Below are 20,607 nucleotides of genomic sequence, written 5' to 3'. Positions count from 1 at the left end.
GTGAACAGATACTGAACTCATTATATTCTATCTGAAAACTAATTCAAGAGTGATGTCACTGTTAGAATACTCCTCATATAGTGTAGAATTTCATATACCTTATTGTCTCACATTAGAAGATCACGTATAATCACGTATAATCTATAAATCTTTTCTATAGAAGATTTTATGCTAAGTTCAGGAAGTTTTTTTCTCCTGACTAGACTGCTTAGTTTTACTTAATTTCATTTTGCTAGATACTGTGCACATAACCCCAACAATTCCTGCTTCTTGACACTACTATAGTTTATTGAGACCTGCCTCTGTGCAGTGCACTTGGAAGTATACATTTTACCATGAAAGTCCATTTTGCTCTTGCTTGTTCTAGGAGCTTTCTAAAAAAGTGTGTCTGTTGTAAATTGGATAATATTGAAGTGTTTGTGGCTAATTGACCTTTCTTTTGGGACTTTACCCATGCTCTTTGGAAATAACCACCACAGAAAAAGAGTGAAATAGCTAATTTGACTTCTTGTGAATACTATTTACACACAAATCAAATATTCCATCTTCAAATATATCTTTTACTTATTTCATTTGGTCACTTTAGGCCGAAAGGTAGTCATCCACTGAAACAAGTTTATGTCCTAAAAAGCATAGCTACGTGAAGCTAACACAGTTTTCCTGTAGAAACAAACATAAGAAACAAAGGGCAATTTATAGAAAGTCAATTTCAAGTTACTTCAGGTGTATTTGCTTAGTGCAGAAGAAAATTGTTTTGCTAATTAATGGTTACTATTTCTTTAGACTATTTTCTTTTAGAGTTATTACATGTATTCCTTCTTAAATGTGCTTCTGTTGCCTATTGCCTTATCTTTTTATCTTAAATACAGGTGTAAGGTGCTATTTTTAAAAAGTAAAAAATAATTCTAAAACCCAAACTATGTGAGTTTATGCAGTGTTTTTCAACCAAGGTGAGGTATAAGCTAATAAATGTTTTTGTATTTTTCCTTGAAATTTACTCCAAAATATATTTAGACCTCCTTCTTAAAATACAAATTTAAATGGAAATTCAATGAAAAATAATGCTGATTAAAATTTTAAAAATGATACCTTGATTTTTTTTTAGGAGAAGAGGAGGGCATTTCACTGATAGATTTAACAGAAATAATACCTTATTATAATGGACTCTGAGTCAGAAGAAATCTATCATTCTGAGGAATTTTATCACTCTCCACGTCATTTTTTTCTGCTTATTTAATAATGTGGAAATTCAAATTTGTGTTCATTAATATACTTTATTTCAATGAGATAAAAATGTATGTATATAAGAAGCATGTAAGTAGTGATTGGCAAATTATAAGGTGCTAACTAATCAAACTAGTAAAGGTGATAACTTGAATCTCACAAGAAAAACTTCTGATCGAGTGATTTTGTTCTTTGAAAAACTTTAGGATGAATTTATATAAAATACTTTTGCAATCACTTTTCCAGTTTATTTTTCTATGATCCACACTAGGTCCCTAAACTAGTTTTTTTAAGAGACTGTTACTTCAAAAGTAGTATTCATAAAACCATGTTTCTTTATCCTTTTATTCTTTTTGTCAAAAACATATTCTTAATGGAAAAAACAAAACTGTGGTGAAAAAAATCATACCTATTGTAGTATTTCTTTTACCACATGGTTTATACTGAGAATAGATATTTAAATACTGTATCTTTCAATTTTGATGTTTGTAATATAGGCATGAAATGTATCTGATGTGGCATGCTGGTAAATGTCTGAAATCCAGCTCTTGGTTGGAAGATCTTGATTTGTAGTGTTGGCAATTTTGTGGTATAAATGACACTATTGAAAGGAGAATTGAAAAGACATACACACAATAGGCTCTTGCAAGCTGGTGCAAGCCTTCAGCACATCATTTCTTTCTTCAAAGAGCAGTTGTGAGGGAAATAAATAGTAACTTTTCCTAAGTATTTTGTATAGTATATGTATAGTGTTAAAGAATTTATTATAATTTAGGCACTCCACAACTCTAAACTATAGACTATTTTAATCCTTATTGCTTATTGATTCTACTGCTTGAAAGGTCCCCCTTGCTATATTTTTTTTTTAGGATAGCTTTCAGTTTTCATAAGGTAGTTTATTGGTAGTGGTGTGTAGCAAAAATAGAGAGGGACTGAGTAACAATATGGAAATGAATTTAACACATTTCTGCCAGTGTAACCTTAGTATAGCATTAAGGATCATAGTGTAAACTTAAGGCAGCAGAAAAAAAGTAAGGGAGATCTACTGGGATGAGGAATTCTATGTATATAAAGAACAAAAACTAAGAAAGGTATAGAATACGGAATTTGATAGGAATTTGACTTTGCACAATTGTGCCAACTAGTTAAACATTATATTTTCCTTTTTCCTCTGGTTAGGCCTGAATTCAGAAAATCAGGCAGTTGGAAAGGAAACATGGACATGTAGTGGGGAGAACAAAGAAAAGTGGAAATCTATAAGAAAAAGCTGGAAACTGTGTTGGTCTCCCCCCTGCTTCTAAACTGCCAGCACTGGTAATACAGGTGACCTTTAGGAGAAGCTGGACACTTTCATCAAGAACTAAATATGCACATGGTCCAGAAGTTGGAGAGAATGAAGAAGATTAGGGATCCTGGAGGATTTATGGACCCAGATGCTATTGCACATAACAGAGTGAGCTAGCATTTCATCAAAAAGTTAATGGGCTACACCAGGTTCTGGTGACTGTACATATCTAATATGATTGCTGCTTCACTTCTGCCCTCCAAAGCACATTCAAGTTCACTTGGCACTTGTTTACCCAAAACAATATATAGGAGGAAATTCTCTGAGAAGAGAATTTTACCTATATGAACCCAAATTTTCTCAGAATATAACGGCTATCAGATGAACTTGTCCATTGACAACACACTGACAAGAAGGATAAAGGCAAGGAAGAAAGACTAAAATCCCCAGTTGTGACATGGCTTGTAAGAAGTCAGCTGCCAGACTTCTTTGATCCTTAGACTTTTGATCCTGTCCACTGATCACAATTGACTTGTCTTGATATCCACCAGTATACCTCCCCCATCCCCAACTTCCAGAACCAATTTCAATCTGAGACAGTTAATTCTTAATTCTTTCCAGATCAACAATCTTTAAGTCCTACACTAAATGTTTACCCAACTAATGATGACTGTGATTAATGGAATCAATTGCACTTTCTTTTCTTGAATACAAAAACAAGATATGGGTTACTTATTTACTTAATTTTTTAGTGGCGCAAAAAGCTAAAAGTCATGAAGAGAATATAATGAGAAAGCAATAGAAGCCTTGTATAAGTGGAATCCATGAATAAACAGGAATAGAAAGCAGAAGTTTCAAACAGGAAAACTACTCCTCGTCAACAACCATAAGTCATAGATTATCTGCTAAGCAGCTATTGCTTTTATCTGCATGTTTAGAGCAGAAGGTACATGTATCATGACGGGGCATTGCAAATAAATGGCTAGTTTAGGTCCTTGTGAATGTTTAAGACCTCATCTATTTCATGAGTGCTTGATGTGTACTTAGTTCCTTTAATTTTCCCTATGTTCAGCACATATATGAACTATTTATCTTACCTATTTTTTAATATATTTTATAAGCTACTTGATTACATTCATAGTGTCTCTTATTTTCTATATTACAATTAAATAGTCTTAAGTAATATAACAAATATATATTCTAAACATATTGGATCTCTTTTCTTGACAAATTATATATTAAAATACATTTTTTCCATCAGAGAATAAAAAGCATATTTAAAAGAATGAAAGTATGTTTAGTTCTTAGTCATACTATACATAGTGTTTAATACATAGTGTTTAATATAATGCATTATTTTAAAGACCATATTTAAAAATGGGGAAGTACAAAGACATTTCCAGAATGGTAGAATAAGGGCCTTTGTAAAGCCACTCTTCCACGAAAGCAATTAGAATCCTGGGAAAAAAAAAAAAAAGTCAAAATCAACATTTTTCAGAACTATGCAAGTTAATCAAAGTCTTTAAAGAATTTGAGGAGTGTTTCTTCAAGAAAAGTAGCTGATTCCCAGTAAGAACAAGAGAGTTTTTTATCATTTTAACTGGCCTCACTACCACCCCACTCTCTTCAGATCTGTGCTAGTCTCAAAAAACAGCAGTCTTACACTCATGGCATCTGTGAAAAGCAGCAGCCTAACAGCTACTGGAGATGACAGAATGGTTTTATAAATCCCAAAAAAGCCCCATTCCCAGATAACTATTTGTCTGGAATCACTCTGAAAAAATAAAAATTCTCAGCAATTGTCTTTATTTGACCTGACTCAGCTTCTTCACTGAGAAATCCTATTCCCAAATCACTTGCTGAAAATAATTAGCCTGGAATTACTTAACACTGCAACTGCCCTAAATGGTGATACTATTTTTGGCAGAAAAGGGCTGGATAAAATACTTAAAAGGAGAGTTTACAGAATGAGATGTCCATAGGGAGCGTTGGAAAGCTCTAAAATATTCCTTGGGATGTAGAAGGCTATATGCATGTGTACACCATGTTCATGCCCAGCAAAGATCCAAGAAGGCCCTAATTTCTCATCTCTGGTGAATCCTGAGGCTCATGGCCATTAAGGAGTAGAGCTTGAGGTAGAGTTGCAGACTGCTGAAGCCTTGAAGAAGTGCCATACCACAAACACACAGGCCCTTGGTAAATGGTGGGAGATATATTGGCCAAAGGCTTTTAATAATTAGCTGATGAAATACATAACTAAGCAAGACTTCAGAAGCTGCACATGACAAAAAATATAGATGTTATAGAATGAGACCGGGAAAATTATTTTAAAAAAACCCAAATAACAACAATAACAACACAAACAACAAAAACAACAAGCCCTATTGGTAAAATATTCTGACTTCCAGAGTTGCCACATTTATTTATTTGTTTATTTGTATGTCCAGTTTTCAACAACAACAACAACAAAATATGAGACATACAGAGAAAAATAAAAGTCCATAAACTGAGGCAAGAAAGTCAATAAAAAAGGATCCCTGATGAGGCTCATATATTGAAATTATTAAGCATAACATTTAAATCAGCTGTCATAAATAGCTTTAAATAACTAGAGGAAATCACATCCAAATAATTAAAAGAAAGAATGAGAACAATGATCTACCAAATAAAGAATAAATATAAAAAGTTAGAAATTACTTAAAATAACGAAATTGAAAATGTGGAGCTGTAAAAGTAAAATAACTGAAATGAAAAATTCATGAGACAATCACAATAGTAAATTTGCAGAGGGGAAAATCAGTGAAATTGAAGACAGGTCAATTGAGACTATTCAGTCTGAAGAATTGGAAGGGAAAAAATAAAGAAAAATGAATAAACTTTCAGAGATCTGTGAGACACCATCAAGTGTCCAACATATACATAATGGGAGTTCCAGAGATAAGAAAAACAGAGAAAGAAAGATTATCTGAAAAATAATGGCTAAAAATTTTATATATATTTTGAAATCAAAGGCACTCAACAAACTTCAACTAAATTCAAATAGGTCCACACTTACACACATCATAGTGAAATAGTAAAAAGCCAAAGAAAGAATGATTTATTACATACAAGGAATCATCAATAAAACTATTACTAAATTATTACTAAAGGTAAATTAATAGCTGACTTCTCATAGAAAGCTTTGGAGGCCAGAAAGCACTGGGATACCACATTCAAAGTGGTTTTTTAAAAAAAAACTATCACTCCAGAATTCTGTATCCAACAAAACATCCCTTCAAAAATGAACGGAAAATTGAAACAAATTAAGACAAACAAAATCAGGAAAAAAAAAAATCACAAGCAGACCTTGCCTACAAAAAATACTAACAGAGTCTTTCAGGCTGAAATAATAGGACACTAGAAAGTAACTTGAATCATCATGAAGAAGAAAGGATCAATGGTGGGCTCCTGGGTGGCTCAGATGGTTAAGCGTCTGCCTTCGGCTCAGGTCATGATCCCAGGGTCCTGGGATCAAGTCCCACATTGGGCTCCTGGCTCAGCGGGGAGCCTGCTTCTCCCTCTGACCCTCTCCCCTCTCATGCTGTTTCTCTCTTGCTCTCTAAAAAATAAATAAAATCTTTAAAAAAAAAAAAGAAAGGATCAATGGTAAACTACACAGATGAATATAAAAGTCAGTATAAATGTACTTTTATTTGTAATACTTTTCTTCTGCTATGTGTTTTTTTTTTTTTAATTATTTATTTATTAGAGGGAGAGTGAGAGCAATGAGCAGGGAGATGGACAAATAGTCTCTATACTGAGCTCAGAGCCCAAGGCAGGGATCAATCCCATGACCCTGAGATCATGACCTGAGCCAAAACCAAGAGTCAAACACTTAACCAACTGAGCCACCCAGGCACCCCTGACAAATGATTTTTTAAAGAAAACTGCATAAAGTAATAATTATATATGTTTTGGGCTTATAATGTATGAAGTTATGCTTTTTATGATAATTGTAGCACAAAGGAGAGAGAAGGCAATGAAGCTATATTAGAACAAAGTTTTTATATATTATTGAAATTAATTTGGTATCAATCTGGACGAGATTGTTTTAAGTTAAAATGTTAATTGTAATTGGATGTACTACCACTAAGAAAACAATTTTAAAAATATGGTACAATAGAAAAGATTATTTAAAAGAAAAGAAGGCAATAATGGAGAAATAGAGAAACAAAAACCTGTAAAAGATGTACAAAGAAGATAAAAAATGATTAGTATAAATCTTATATTATCCACTGTAAATATAAATATAAATCCCTTTAAATATAAATAAAATAAACACTACAGTAAAGGCAGGAATTTTCGAACATCAAAAGTAAAAACAAAAACCAAGGTTGAACTAGCATTGGAGATAGATTTCAGTCTATGCAAGTGAAAGTTTGGAAAAATTATACTATATGAACAGCAACTATGACACAGTTAAAGAACTTTTAAATAAAAAAAATATAAATATTAATGGGGCACCTGGGTGGCTCAGTCGTTAAGCGTCTGCCTTCGGCTCAGGTCATGATCCCAGGGTCCTGGGATTGAGTCCCGCATCGGGCTCCCTGCTCCGCGGGAAGCCTGCTTCTCCCTCTCCCACTCCCCCTGCTTGTGTTCCTGCTCTCGCTATCTCTCTCTCTGTCAAATAAGTAAATAAAATCTTTAAAAAAATATCTATCTATCTATCTATCTATCTATATATATTACTAAAGGTAAAGAAAAGACCATTTTGTTATGTTTTGGAGTACAGTATAGTTTTTTTTAAAGCAAAATTATGTAGTAGTCTCAAATAAAACTATATATATTTTTTAATATTTACATTGAGGGAGATTTCCTAATGAACAACTATTCCCTCCACTATAAATAGAATTATAATGGAACATTCCAAATAGAGATTATTTAAAAAGCAAAATATACTAGCTCTTTATGAAAATTGTGCCTCAGAAAATTACAGCAAAATGCTCCCTGTTAAATTACTACTTAGGTAATTAATCAGAAAGTTTATGAAATTTGAAAAAAATTATTATTATTTTTTAAATATTTTATTTATTTATTTGAGACAGAATGAGAGAGAGAGAGCACATGAGAGGGGGGAGGGTCAGAGGGAGAAGCAGGCTCCCTACCGAGCAGGGACTCGATCCAGGGACTCCAGGATCATGACCTGAGCCGAAAGCAGTTGCTTAACCAACTGAGCCACCCAGGCGCCCTGAAAAAAATTATTTAATAGAAATAAAATAAGTGTGAGTCAAATGGAAATTTGACAAGATATTTTTCATAAGAATCATTAAATGATATATTGATTTAGAATGCGATTGAAGTAAGTGACTTATTAAATGTTTAATGATCCAAACAAATAATTCAGGTGCATATCGATACATATTTACAAACAAATATCAAAGAAATTCAAACCTAAACCAGTCAGAATCATAGGCTCAGTGGACCACATGGGATAGAACTCACTAATTTTGATGGTTAATTTTACCTATCAACTCTAGTTGTCAGCGTGTGCCTAGAGATTTGCCTAATATGCTGGGTATGTCTGTGAGGGTGTTTCTGGATGAGATTAACATTTGATTTGGTAGACTGAGTAAAGCAGATTGCCCTTCACAGTGTGGATCCGTCTTAGCCAATCCACCGAAGGACCAAATAGAACAAAAATGTGGAGTAAGGATAAATTCACTCTCTCTGCCCAGCTCTTCCTGCTGGAATATTCGTCTTTTGCCTTTGGACTCAGACTGGAAATACACCATCAACTTGTTAACTGTAGATCTTGGGGCTTCTCACCCACCATTATCGCGTGAACCAAATTCTTTTAATAATCTGTGTGTGCATATGTATGTTTGTGAGAGCTGGAAATATATTTAGAAAATAAGTATAATAATACAAAAGCAGGAGAAAAATTTTAATTATTTACTTAACCCCAAATCAATATGGAGATAAGGTTCAGATCTCTTGTCTCACAAATTAAGAATCTCTATTTAGACCATGTCACTTTCTATATTAAACATCTACATCAACTTATTTATATTATGCCAAAGCAAAAAATTCATGGCAAGAAGTTAAGCAGACAAGGAAGACTTTAGTTAAGTTTGTTGGAACAGGGTAGCAGAATGCAGTCTGATCTCAACCCTGCTGAAACAAAGGTTGGAGAGTTTATAATAGTGGAGAATCTTGACCTTAACCAAAAGAAAAGTAAACTTTCTCCTATCTACATAACACGTGGTAGTTTTACAACTTGCAATAGGGCACCTACCAAAGGTAGGTTTCTGTCCCCCCACAGAGATTGGGAGATCTGTGTACTATCTTCCTTCATGATTACATTTCAGAGGGATGCCTCCCTGTTCTCGAGAAAGAGATCCTAGGTTGTAAAACTGGCATGTATCTTTTAAAAAGATTTATATCTCAAAGAAACAAATAATTTATAATTACAAAGGTTGTACAATTACATGCTCTTTGTTGTCATTTTGTTTTGTTTTAAGTAACTGCTCTAAGAAAAGGGAGGTCAGCATCCTAGAGTCAAATAAGAGCCAGTTTAAAATTTCATCAAACTGAGGGGAACATTAATGCCCTATTGGTCAATTCATGATGTTTCATTTCTTTATTAAGGGAGGAATCAAAATAGATCAGTTTTTTAAATTTTCTTCCATATAACATATCGAATTTCTCAAAACTGAAAAATATGTAATGACAGCTAAAGACTTGTAGTACATTTTAAGCTTGTCTGGAAATAATTTGGCTGTTTTTCTTTTTTTTTTTTAAGATTTTATTTATTTATTTGACAGAGAGAGACACAGTGGGAGAGGGAACACAAGCAGGGGGAGTGGGAGAGGGAGAAGCTGGCTTCCTGCTGAGCAGGGAGCCCGATGCAGGGCTCGATTCCAGGACTCTGGGATCATGACCTGAACCAAAGGCAGAAGCTTAACGACTGAGCCACCCAGGCACCCCCTGGCTGTTTTTCTTAAGTGAAAGAAAGAATTATAAAATTTGTAATAACTTCATCAAAATTTCATTGCAAAATTGTCAAACATCCAATAACTCATTCACATAATGAATACCTCCAATTTCTTAATGTAGGAATACTTTGAAGATTAATGGGCTAGTCTTTATTAATGGCATTTGCAGTTCTAGGGAAACAAACAAATTAGACAAAGGTAGGATTTAAGAAATATGGTTTAGCTAATTAGAGTTGTTTAGAGACATGTTTAAATCTTACATAAGATCCTCACGGACTGTATTGTGCAGACCATATTATTATACTGCATTCTGTTTTTGTTTTGTTTTGTTTTTCCAAATTCCCTATAACTACTAAACTAGAAAGCAGACTCTACAATAGATACACTGTTTATTTGTGGGCTGATACCTTGGGAGAAAGAAAATCATTTAGCTGTATCTTTGCATCACCATGACCTGTTGTTTAGTAGTACAGAGATCACACTGGAATAGCTGTTTGTCTACTTCGCCAATTTGAGAAAAGATGTTGTAATAAAAGTGAGAGCGAACAGGGGTAAAAAAAAATCTCACGTGTGTCTTACATGTTCTTATTGGAGTGGAGAAAGACAGCATTCTTATTGCTCTTAAATTCCTTTTTTATTTTATATGAACATTCCTCTGTGCACATTCAAGCTCAGCAGGGAGTTTCAAAATGAGGCAATAGAAAAGAGACTTGATAAACCAATATCTGAATAATTTAGGTGGCACTGAGGAGAACTGGGAATCATTAAGAGAGGCAATATCTAAGAGTAAGAGCTTCAAGTCTTGAGTACTATTAGTAAGAGATCCAATATAAAGTAATCAGGAATTCCCTTATAGAGCTGGAGATTGAAACCGTGGAGCACAGCTAGCTATTCTAGAAAATGCTCCAGTTGGTTATGCCTAGAGCAAAATCTGCCTTTACAAATGCATCCAAATTTATTACAGCCACCTGCAAGCTGCTGTTTTGGTTTGTTTTTATGGGAGACTGTATTAGGACTAAGGACAATGGCCTAACTTTCCTGCAGTTTAATTGACTGTGGTATTGGATTTACCTTCCTGATGTCATCATCCTCTTCCACTTCTTCATCATCGTGAAGGTCCTTAAAAGTGAATTCACATTTTTAAACCTGCCCAAGCTTTCCATCCTAACATTCAGCACCTCTCACTTCACCAAAAAAAAAGGATCCAGATTTTTTAGGCACAGGATTTTGAAGCATGTGGGATATGGTACAATTTATTATGACAAACAGATATGAGAAGTGGAGAGGAATTTATACAGCAAAGAAGGAGGGAGAAAAGGCGACTGTTTTACACCTCTCTTCTTCAGATAGTGATGACTAAAAATGCTAGTATCTTTGGACCATGTTACCACTTGTGCCTCACTGATTTGAAATCCCTTAAGGAAATTGCATTTAAATTAAAATCTATTTGCATTAACAGCAAGGTGTGAAAACAGACATTAGTGACTAAAGGCAAAATTAACATTTAATTTAGACTTTTCTTGTTTCTTTTTAGTCATCAAGAAAACACTAGGAGGAAGAAGTGTTTCCTTTCAGTACTGCGGGAAATGTAACCAATGGTAGAGAAAATGACAATTATATTCATGCCAAGACCAATAGAGAACAAGAATGAGTAATTGTTAGTGAATTCTATTCACTAGAACATAGTGTGTTAGAATGGTCTTGATGTTTTCTTATATATGGAAGAATTTTCCCTGTATTTTGGGGGAAGTTTCATGGCCATTATTTTTCTTTCTGGGAAGGTATTTTGTAATGAATTCAATATTTTTTAATAAAGGAGTGTTCAGTTTCTCATTTTTTCTTATATCGTTTTAGCCAAGTCATGTTTTAATTTATTTTATTTTTTGAGGGATTTGTCCTATCTATCTAAATTGCCATTTTATTGGGATAAAATTTTTCATATGTCATTACCGTCTTTCAAAATGACTTGAAAGTCCATAATGACCAACCCTTTATCCCCTACTCCCTGTTTTTACTGCTAATATTGACACTTGTTGATTTTCTTTTTTTTACCTATATCATTCTAGAGTGTTATATATGTGTTCAATGGATCAAGCTTTTGGCTTAATTGGTTTTCTTTACTGAATATTAGCTATTTCACTGAGCAATCATTATTGTTTGCTTTCTGTACTTTGATTTGCTATACTTTTTCTCATATAGAGATGGTAGCTTAGATCTATTAATTAAAATCTTTCTTGTTTTCATGTGTAATTATACTTTTATACATATTATATATAATCATATATATTATAGAGTGAATTATATATATTATTTATAAATAATTGCACAATTATACATAACTGCACTTATAAACTTTCCTCTAGTCATCACTTCAGCTACATTAAAGATATGTTGATATATACTGCCATGATACTCAGTTTAAAATATTTTTTTAATTTTTTTCTGATTTTTTTCATTTGATTCCTTATTCAAACCATAAATATTTCATATAGGTATTGTGTTATTTCAATCTAGTTGGAGATTATAGTTCTCAATTCCACTGTGATCAGAGAATGCATCTCATAGGATGTATAACCGTTTATTTATCCATTCATCTATTGAAGGAATAGATACTTCCAAGTTTTGATAAATTGAATAGAGCTACTATAATCATTCATAAGCAGGTTTTGAGTAAATGTAAATTTTCAACTCATTTGGGTAAATATCAAGGAAAGCATTTGCTAGATCATATGGCAAGGATATGTCTAGTTTGTAAGAAACTGCTAGGCTATCTTCTGATGTGGCTGTAATGTAACTTTTCAAAATAAATAAAATTTAAACTTAAAACTTTTCAAAATAAAACTCCCTTAAGAGTTTTAGAATCCAGTTTTTTTATGGACAGAGATCAAGGCCAAAAATTAGGCTAAATATACTATGAGGAGTAGTTAGCAGTGAGGTCAGGAAATTGCACAGAATCAGAACTTGCATTTCTGAGTAAGAAAATGAAATGCAAAATATAAGACAGAAGACAGGGAAATAGACAAAAACATCTGAGATCTGAAGATATGGTTGCCAATAAATAAAACAAATAAATTAAGGTGGGAAAGACTTGCTAAAAAATAACCAAGAACAGGATGAATTCTCTGAGAAGTGAAAATTTTACCAAGGACTGAGGTAAAATTATGTATTTTTTAATAAGCAGTTCCATCTTTCTGTCAGTACCTTCCCCTACATTATCTTAAATGCATCTTTTCCTGTGATTACCAAGGACTTCAGCTGCAGCCCTGTCAGCATTTCAGAACAGAAAGAACATAAAATAAATATACTCTTCTGAAAGTTAAGTACAGGTTGATGAATTAATGTTAAAAGGGAACCGTAGGTCTTTGTCAAGATCAGAAGATCACATTGGAGAGGATTGGAACTTTTGCCGAAACTTAGTCATTGCTACTCTAGTAAGTTTTCTAGAATACAAACTTTTTCATTATCTATAGTTGGCTTTTAGAAAAAAGAATACTGAAATAGTTTTAAGAAATTTTAAAACTATTATTTTCCAGGTAACAAAAATTGAGAACTATAACCATCTCTTAGTTGTAATATGCTAAGTCAGGTGTAGGTAAAACTACAATAATTATTGACATAGGGAAATCAAGGAGAAAATAAAGGAAAAATGACTTAGACACTTAAAATATATTCCTTCTTTGAAAATGGAATGCTTTATGAACTATGATATTGATGTGAAAGACGAAATAATTCATTGATTGACTATTTAGTGACTAAGGAAAAATATAATTAGGCACTTATAAAGATTAACAGAAAAACAGGGATTACTCACGTTATTCAGACATTGGTTATTTGTGAAAAATTCAGAAGTATATACAATCTAAATTTTTGACTGAACAACTAGAGAGCAGATGTGATTTAATATGGACAAATGAATAATTATGCACACCAAGGGAAATAATTAGAAATACCTGCACACATATATAAATTAATCAGAAGCTCTCTGGATGTATAGCAGAGAAACACTAAAAATGATTGAATAGAAGTATTTCTTGCCATGATCCCAGGGTGCAAATAATATATTGAGCTTCACACATGCAGTAAGAATGTTATTAGCTTTAATCTGAAATCGATAACCTCGGCATTAAAGTATTCAAAGTATTCAAAGACGGTATAGTCCAAAGTAACTCAACAACTAACAAATAAGTACTTATTTTTCATCAAATAATTAGTTGACTAATAAGATTTAATTACTGATTCATCTAAAAAAATTTTTTTATTTCCTTGGAGAGTTTAATATATGGCAGCAAAGGGGATATATACATACATATGACATTTAATTGTTTACAAAACATCTCAAAAGAAGCCAAATGGAATAAAGGAAATGCTTTAAGATTCCTGGAAGAACACTATGCTAATACCTTTGCAGTGAATAGATTTTATTTTCTTTAAATATTATTATTTATTATTAATAGTACCAATATTAGGGAGGTGTTAGAGGCAGTTAGATAGATTCTAACAGGATGCCTGGAGGCCAGCAAAGAGAATCATGGCTAGCTACAGAGAAAGTCAGAGGCTTGTCCTGGCTGAGCTCCAAAACAAAGCCACAAGAAGCTGAATCAAACCAGATACGCCCAAGATGGCTAACAAAGTAGGCCAGAAACCTCTGACCAAATAAGGAAGAAAAGGTGCAAAACCCTGCTTCCATGAAATCCCCTTTCAAAACCAGAATTCCCTGAGGAATTTTGGCCTGTAATTAGAATATTTCAATAATGTATTGATGCTTTCAACTATAACCTGAATGTATATTTCAACTTATTATGTTACTGTCACTTGTTAAATTTTTTCTAAAGCATAATTTTCATCATTTCACTAATCTGTTTTAAAACTCTAATGACCCAACACCAAATATCTAACAAATATCTAAGCAAAATCCCATATAACAGTAGACTTGTACCAACAAACACACACACAATTTGTAGCATTAGAATAAATCTTATCACATCATGACATATTTCTTATTCTTATCATCTTTACAAGATTATAAGCTTCTTGAGGGTAAGGTCCATATGTTGTGTACCTTCATATCCAGGACACCTCTTAGCATGTTTACTTGGATATGTATTTAGTAGATACTCAACAAATTATTTGTCCATTATGTCCTATATATCAGTTTCTGAGAATTTGAAGAACATAAAACCTACCTTCAAAGAATATACAGTCTATTATAGTCAACTGGATGCAGAGAGATATACCTCTAATATTATGTGAGGAATCTTATGAAAAAAGCATGAAAAATATATGATATAATAAATTTCAAAAGAGGTCACAATCCATATTAAAAAGAGGAATATAAAATCTTCTTAGATTGGGAGAAGCTTAACTTTTATGTTAAAAGAAACGATTTAGAACTACTTAAAATGAAGTGTAGATCGGGGGGGTATTACAGAAGAGTGAACATCATGAAAATAGCAAATTGGTTGGGTCAGGAAGACAAATGAAGTATACAGGATCCAAGATTAAAAAGATCTTGTAGGTGATGCTATGTGGCATAACATTAGCCTGAATATTATGACAACTCACTGAATGATTTCTGAGTAGTAATTTAAGTAGTTTTGTTTTGTTTTGTTTGTTTGTTTTAAAGTATTATCTTTTGATTTTTGGCTGTAGGTGGTAGCTAGAAAAACAGGACGTAGGTGGTTTGTTAAAAACTACTGGGGTAACATCACTCATCATTAGGGAAATACAAATCAAAACCATGATGAGGAAATAGAGTCCAAGATGACAAAGGAGTAGGAGACCTTAGTTTCCTCTGTTTCCAGGAATTCAGATAGATAGCTACCAAATCATTCTGAACACCTGTGAACTCAACCAGAGATCTAAGAAAAGAATAGCTGCAACTCTACAAATAGAAAAGTGACCACTTTCTGCAAGGTAGGAGGTGTGGAGAAATGAATCCAAGGTGATATATGGAGAGATAAACCGGGGGGGGGGGGCGGTGTCTGTAAGCCAGCTACCAAAGTGATATAGCAGCAGAGCATAAAATCAGAACTTTTAGAAGTCTGCTCTGGTAAGGGACATCCCTGCCTGAAAGGTGCTCAGGCAGCAAATTTTGGACAGAATCCTAGATGGGACAATGTGGTCTCAGGATCCTTGGGGTCACAGGAAGACCGGGGGCACCGGAGTGTGGCACAGCTCCCAGGCATCAGAGAGGGGAAGGCTGCTCTAGTCAGGAAACCCAGGAGTGGGTGCTACCTTGGTTCCCATAAACTGTGAACCACAGCACAGTCAGATGACTGCTCTCTGAGCAGGGGCCCAAGAAATCACAGAACTGGTGAGACCCACCTTTCTCCCCCAAGAGGACTGGCACAGGAGCATGCTGCAGGAGTCTGCAGGTAAATTACTACTACAGGAGACTTGAAACAGGGTCACCTACCTGAGATAGAAACGTTCAGTCACAGGCTGGGTGAACGCAATGTGCAGACAGAGAGACCAGGGAGACAGGAGTGATTGACTGCTTTTCCCTGAGGGTGCACTGAGTAATGGGTCCCCAAGCTTTCAGCTCTGGGGCTGGAGATTGGGAGGCTGCCATTTTCATTCTCATCCTCTAAAGCTTTGTGGAAAGCCTTCAGGAGACAAAAGCCACATAGAGCAATCCGGAGCAGGTTACTTAGCCTGGTCCCCTGGCAAGGGCAGTGCAATTCCTCCTTGGGCAAAGACATTTGAGAATCAAAGCAACAGGCCCCTCCCCCAGAATATCAGCAAGAACATCCAGACAATACCAAGTTTACTGATCATTGAGAACTGCAGAACTTTAGTGCTAGGGGAATATAACATATAGAATTCATGGTAGTTTTTTTTTTTTTTTCTCCCCACAATTCTTTAGTCTTTCAATTTATTTTTCTCCTCTTTCTTTTATCAACCAATTTCTTACTCTATCAACTCTTTTTTTTAATCTTTTTAAATTTTTTTTAGTTATTCTATCCTTTCATTATATTTATTTTTGTACATATAGAAGTTTTTCATTTTTTACAATTTTGGAATGCAATTTCTTCTAATACCAAAATACACCCAGTGTATAGCCTGTTCTTTTCACCTGTCCGATATGTTCTCTCTCTTTTTTTTTGTCTTTTTGTTGTTGTTGTTGTTAAAGACTTTTTTAATTTTCATCTTTACAGTTACATTTTATCCTTTCAATGTATTTAATTTGATTTTTGTATATAGATAAGTTTTTCTTTTGTTACAATTTTGAGATGTACTTTCTTCTAACAAACCAATCAAAATCCACTCAGGATATAGTGTCTTGCTCTGTTGTGTTCACCTGTCTGTTATATTCCTTCTTTTTTTTTCTCTACTTTTTTTTGTCTTTTAATTATCATTTTTAGAATTACATTCTATCCTTTCATTTTATTTAATTTTATTTTTGTATATATATAGGTTTTTCTTTCCTCACAATTTTTCTTTTTCTTTTTTTTTAAGATTTTATTTATTTATTTGAGAGAGAGAATGAGATAGAGACAGCATGAGAGGGGGGAGGGTCAGAGGGAGAAGCAGACACCCTGCTGAGCAGGGAGCCCGATGCGGGACCCGATCCCGGGACTCCAGGATCATGACCTGAGCTGAAGGCAGTTGCTTAACCAACTGAGCCACCCAGGCACCCCTCCTCACAATTTTTCTAACAAATGGGCCAAAATACACACAAGATCCAGTGTATTGCTCTATTCTGTTTACCTGTCTCAATATATTCTCTATTTTTTTAAATTTTTTAATTTTTTAAATTTTTTTTGGTTTTGGGTCTCTTCTGATTTGTGTAGTGTATATTTCTCTGGGGATAGTTGTTGCCATTTTACTACTTTGTTCTCTCATTCATCTATTTGTCTTTGGACAGAATTACAAGATGGAAAAACTCACCTTAAAAAAAGAGAACAAGAGGCAGTACTGACGGCCGGGGACCTAATCAGTATGGACATAAGTAAGATGTTGGAACTACAGTTCAGAATAATGATTATGAAGATACTAACTGGGCTTGAAAAAAAAGCATAGAAGACAGTAGAGAATCCCTTTCTGGAGAAATAAAACAACTGAAATCTAATCAAGTTGAAAAAAAAAAGGCTATTAATGAGATACAATAAAAAATAGAGGCCCTAACTGCTGGGATAAATGAAGCAGAAGAGAGAATTAGTGATATAGAAGACCAAATGGTGGAGGATAAAGAAGTTGAGAAAAAGAGAGATAAACAACTACTGGATCACGAGGGGAGAACTCGAGAGATAAGTGATACTGTAAGACAAAACCATATTAGAATAATTAGGATCCCAGACGAAGAGCAAAGAGAGAGAGGGGCATAAGGTATATTGGAAAAATAATAGCAGAGAACTTCCCTAATCTGAGAAAGGAAACAGGCATCCAAGTCCAGGAGCACAGAGAACCCCCCTCAAAATCAATAAAAATAGGCCAACATCCTGAAATATAATATTGAAGCTTGCTAATCTCAGAGACAAAGAGAAAATCCTGAAAGCAGCTCAGGACAAGAGGTCTGTAGCCTACAGTGGTAGAAATATTAGATTGGCAGCAGACCTATCCACAGAGACCTGGCCTGCCAGAAAGGACTGGCATGATATATTCAGAGCATTAAATGAGAAAAATATGCAGCCAAGAATACTATATCCAGCTAGGCTGTCATTGAAAATAGAAAGAGAGATAAAACCTTCTAGGACAAACAAAAACTGAAAGAATTTGTGAACACCAACCAGCCCTACAAGAAATATTGAAAGGGGTCCTCTAAGCAAAGAAAGAGCCTAAAAGTAACATAGACCAGAAAGGAACAGAGACAATATAGAGTAACAGTCACATTACAGACAATACAATGGCACTAACTTCATATTTTTCAATAGTTATCCTGAATGTAATTGCGCTAAATGCCCCAATCAAAAGACACAAGGTATCAGATTGGATAAAAAAACAAGACCCATCAATATGCTGTCTGCAAAAGACTCATTTTAGACCCAAAGACACCTGCAGATTGAAAGTGAGAGGATGGAAACAATTTATCATGCTGATGGACATCAAGAGAAAGCTAGGATGGCAGTGCTTATATCAGACAAATTAGATTTTAAACCAAAGACTGTGATAAAAGATGAGGAAGGACATTATATCATAATTAAAGGGTCTATCCAAAAAGAAGATCTAACAATTGTAAATATTTATGCTCCTGACTTGGGAGCAGCCAATAATATAAACCAATTAATAACAACATTAAAAAAAATGCATCCATAATAATACAATAATAGTAGGGTACTTTAACACCCTACATACAGCAATGGACAGATCATCTAAGCAGAAGATCAACAAGGAAACAAGGGCTTTGAATGACACACAGTAAATAGGTCAATCAGAGAAAGACAATTATCATATGATTTCATTAATATGTGGAATTTAAGAAACAAAACAGAAGATCATAGGGGAAGGGAGGAAAAGATGGCAACAAACCATAAGAAACAAAACAGAATCATAGGGAAGGTGAGGTAGAGATAGAGACACACCATAAGAGACACCTAAACATAGGAAACAAACTGAGGATTGCTGGAGGGGCGGTAGCTGGGGGGATGGGATAACTGGGTGATGGACATTAAGGAGGGCATGTGATTTTATGAGCACTGGGTATTGTGTAAGACTGATGAATCACTGACCTCTACTTCTGAAACCAATAATACATTGTATGTTAATTAATTATATATTGAATTTAAATTTTTAAAAACTCTCAAAAAAAAATGATGAGATACCATCTCACACCTGTCAGGATGGCTAAAATTAACAACACAATAAACAACAGATGTTGGTGAAGTTGCAGAGAAAGGGGAACCATCTTGCACTGTTGGTGGGAATGCAAACTGGTGCAGCCACTCTGGAGGAGTATGGAAGTTCCTCAAAATGTTAAAAATAGAACTACCCTACAATCCAGTAATTGCATTACTATGTATTTACCCAAAGGATATAAAAATACAGATTCAAGGGGATACAAGCACCCTGATGTTTATAGTGACATTATCAATAATAGCCAAACTATGAAGAGAGCCCAAATGTCCATCGACTGATGACTGGATAAAGAATAATTGTTACACACACACACACACACACACACACACACACACACACACACTGGAATATTACTCAACCATCAAAAGGAATGAAACGTTGCCATTTGCCTAGAGGTGAATGGAGCTAGAATGTATTATGCTAAGTGAAATAAGTCAGTCAGAGAGAAAGACAAATACCATATGATCTCACTCATATGTGGAATTAGGGAAGAAAACAGTTGAACAAATGGGAAGGGGGGAAAGAAAAAAAGGAGAGACAAAAACAAGCCATAAGAGAACCTTAACTATAGAGAACAAACTTTACGTTGATGGGGGGCATGGGCTAGATGGGTGATGGGTATTAAGGAGGGCACTTGTTATGATGAACACTGGGTATTGTATGTAAATGATGACTCACTGAATTCTACTCCAGAAATCAATATTGCACTATATGTTAATTACCTAAAAAACAAAGTAAAACAAAAACCCACACACAAAAAACCAAAAAAAAAAAAAAAAACATAAGAAAACTACTAGGGTAATTCAGTTAAGGAAATATTAGAGCTTTTCCTGTGAGATTGTGATTGTGTTAGTGAATTATCCATCCCTGTCCTAGCCATGTGACTTTGAAGTACCTCCCACTAGAACAAATAAAGTATATTTCCCTTGTCCATCGATAGTGAGTTTGGTCATACATATGATTTGCCTTGGCCAATGAAATGTAGGCAAAGGAATAGTCTGCCTAATAGTTTATGGCCAATAACTTAAGAGAAATCATTGGTTTCCACTTGCCTTCAAGTATTTCTGTCATCCACTATAAAAGGAAATTTCAAAATAGAGCAAGCAAGCCTAACTAGTAGAATCTTTTTTAAAAATAGGCTGGGAGGCCACAAAGGAGAGGGAATTTATGCTTGTCTTCATTGGAAGAACTATGAACTTTTTGAACTTTCAAGTGAGCCTCAAAGCCCTCAGGGTGGACTTTCTTCTCACATGGCAACTGAATAATCTGCATTCTTCACTTTAAAAGAAGTCAATTCAGTTTAATAAACCTCACTCCCTGATTTGCATA

Source organism: Neomonachus schauinslandi, chromosome 2 (assembly GCF_002201575.2).
Source record: "Neomonachus schauinslandi chromosome 2, ASM220157v2, whole genome shotgun sequence".
NCBI classification, from domain to species: Eukaryota; Metazoa; Chordata; class Mammalia; order Carnivora; family Phocidae; genus Neomonachus; species Neomonachus schauinslandi.
Note: the sequence above shows the minus strand (reverse complement) of the source record.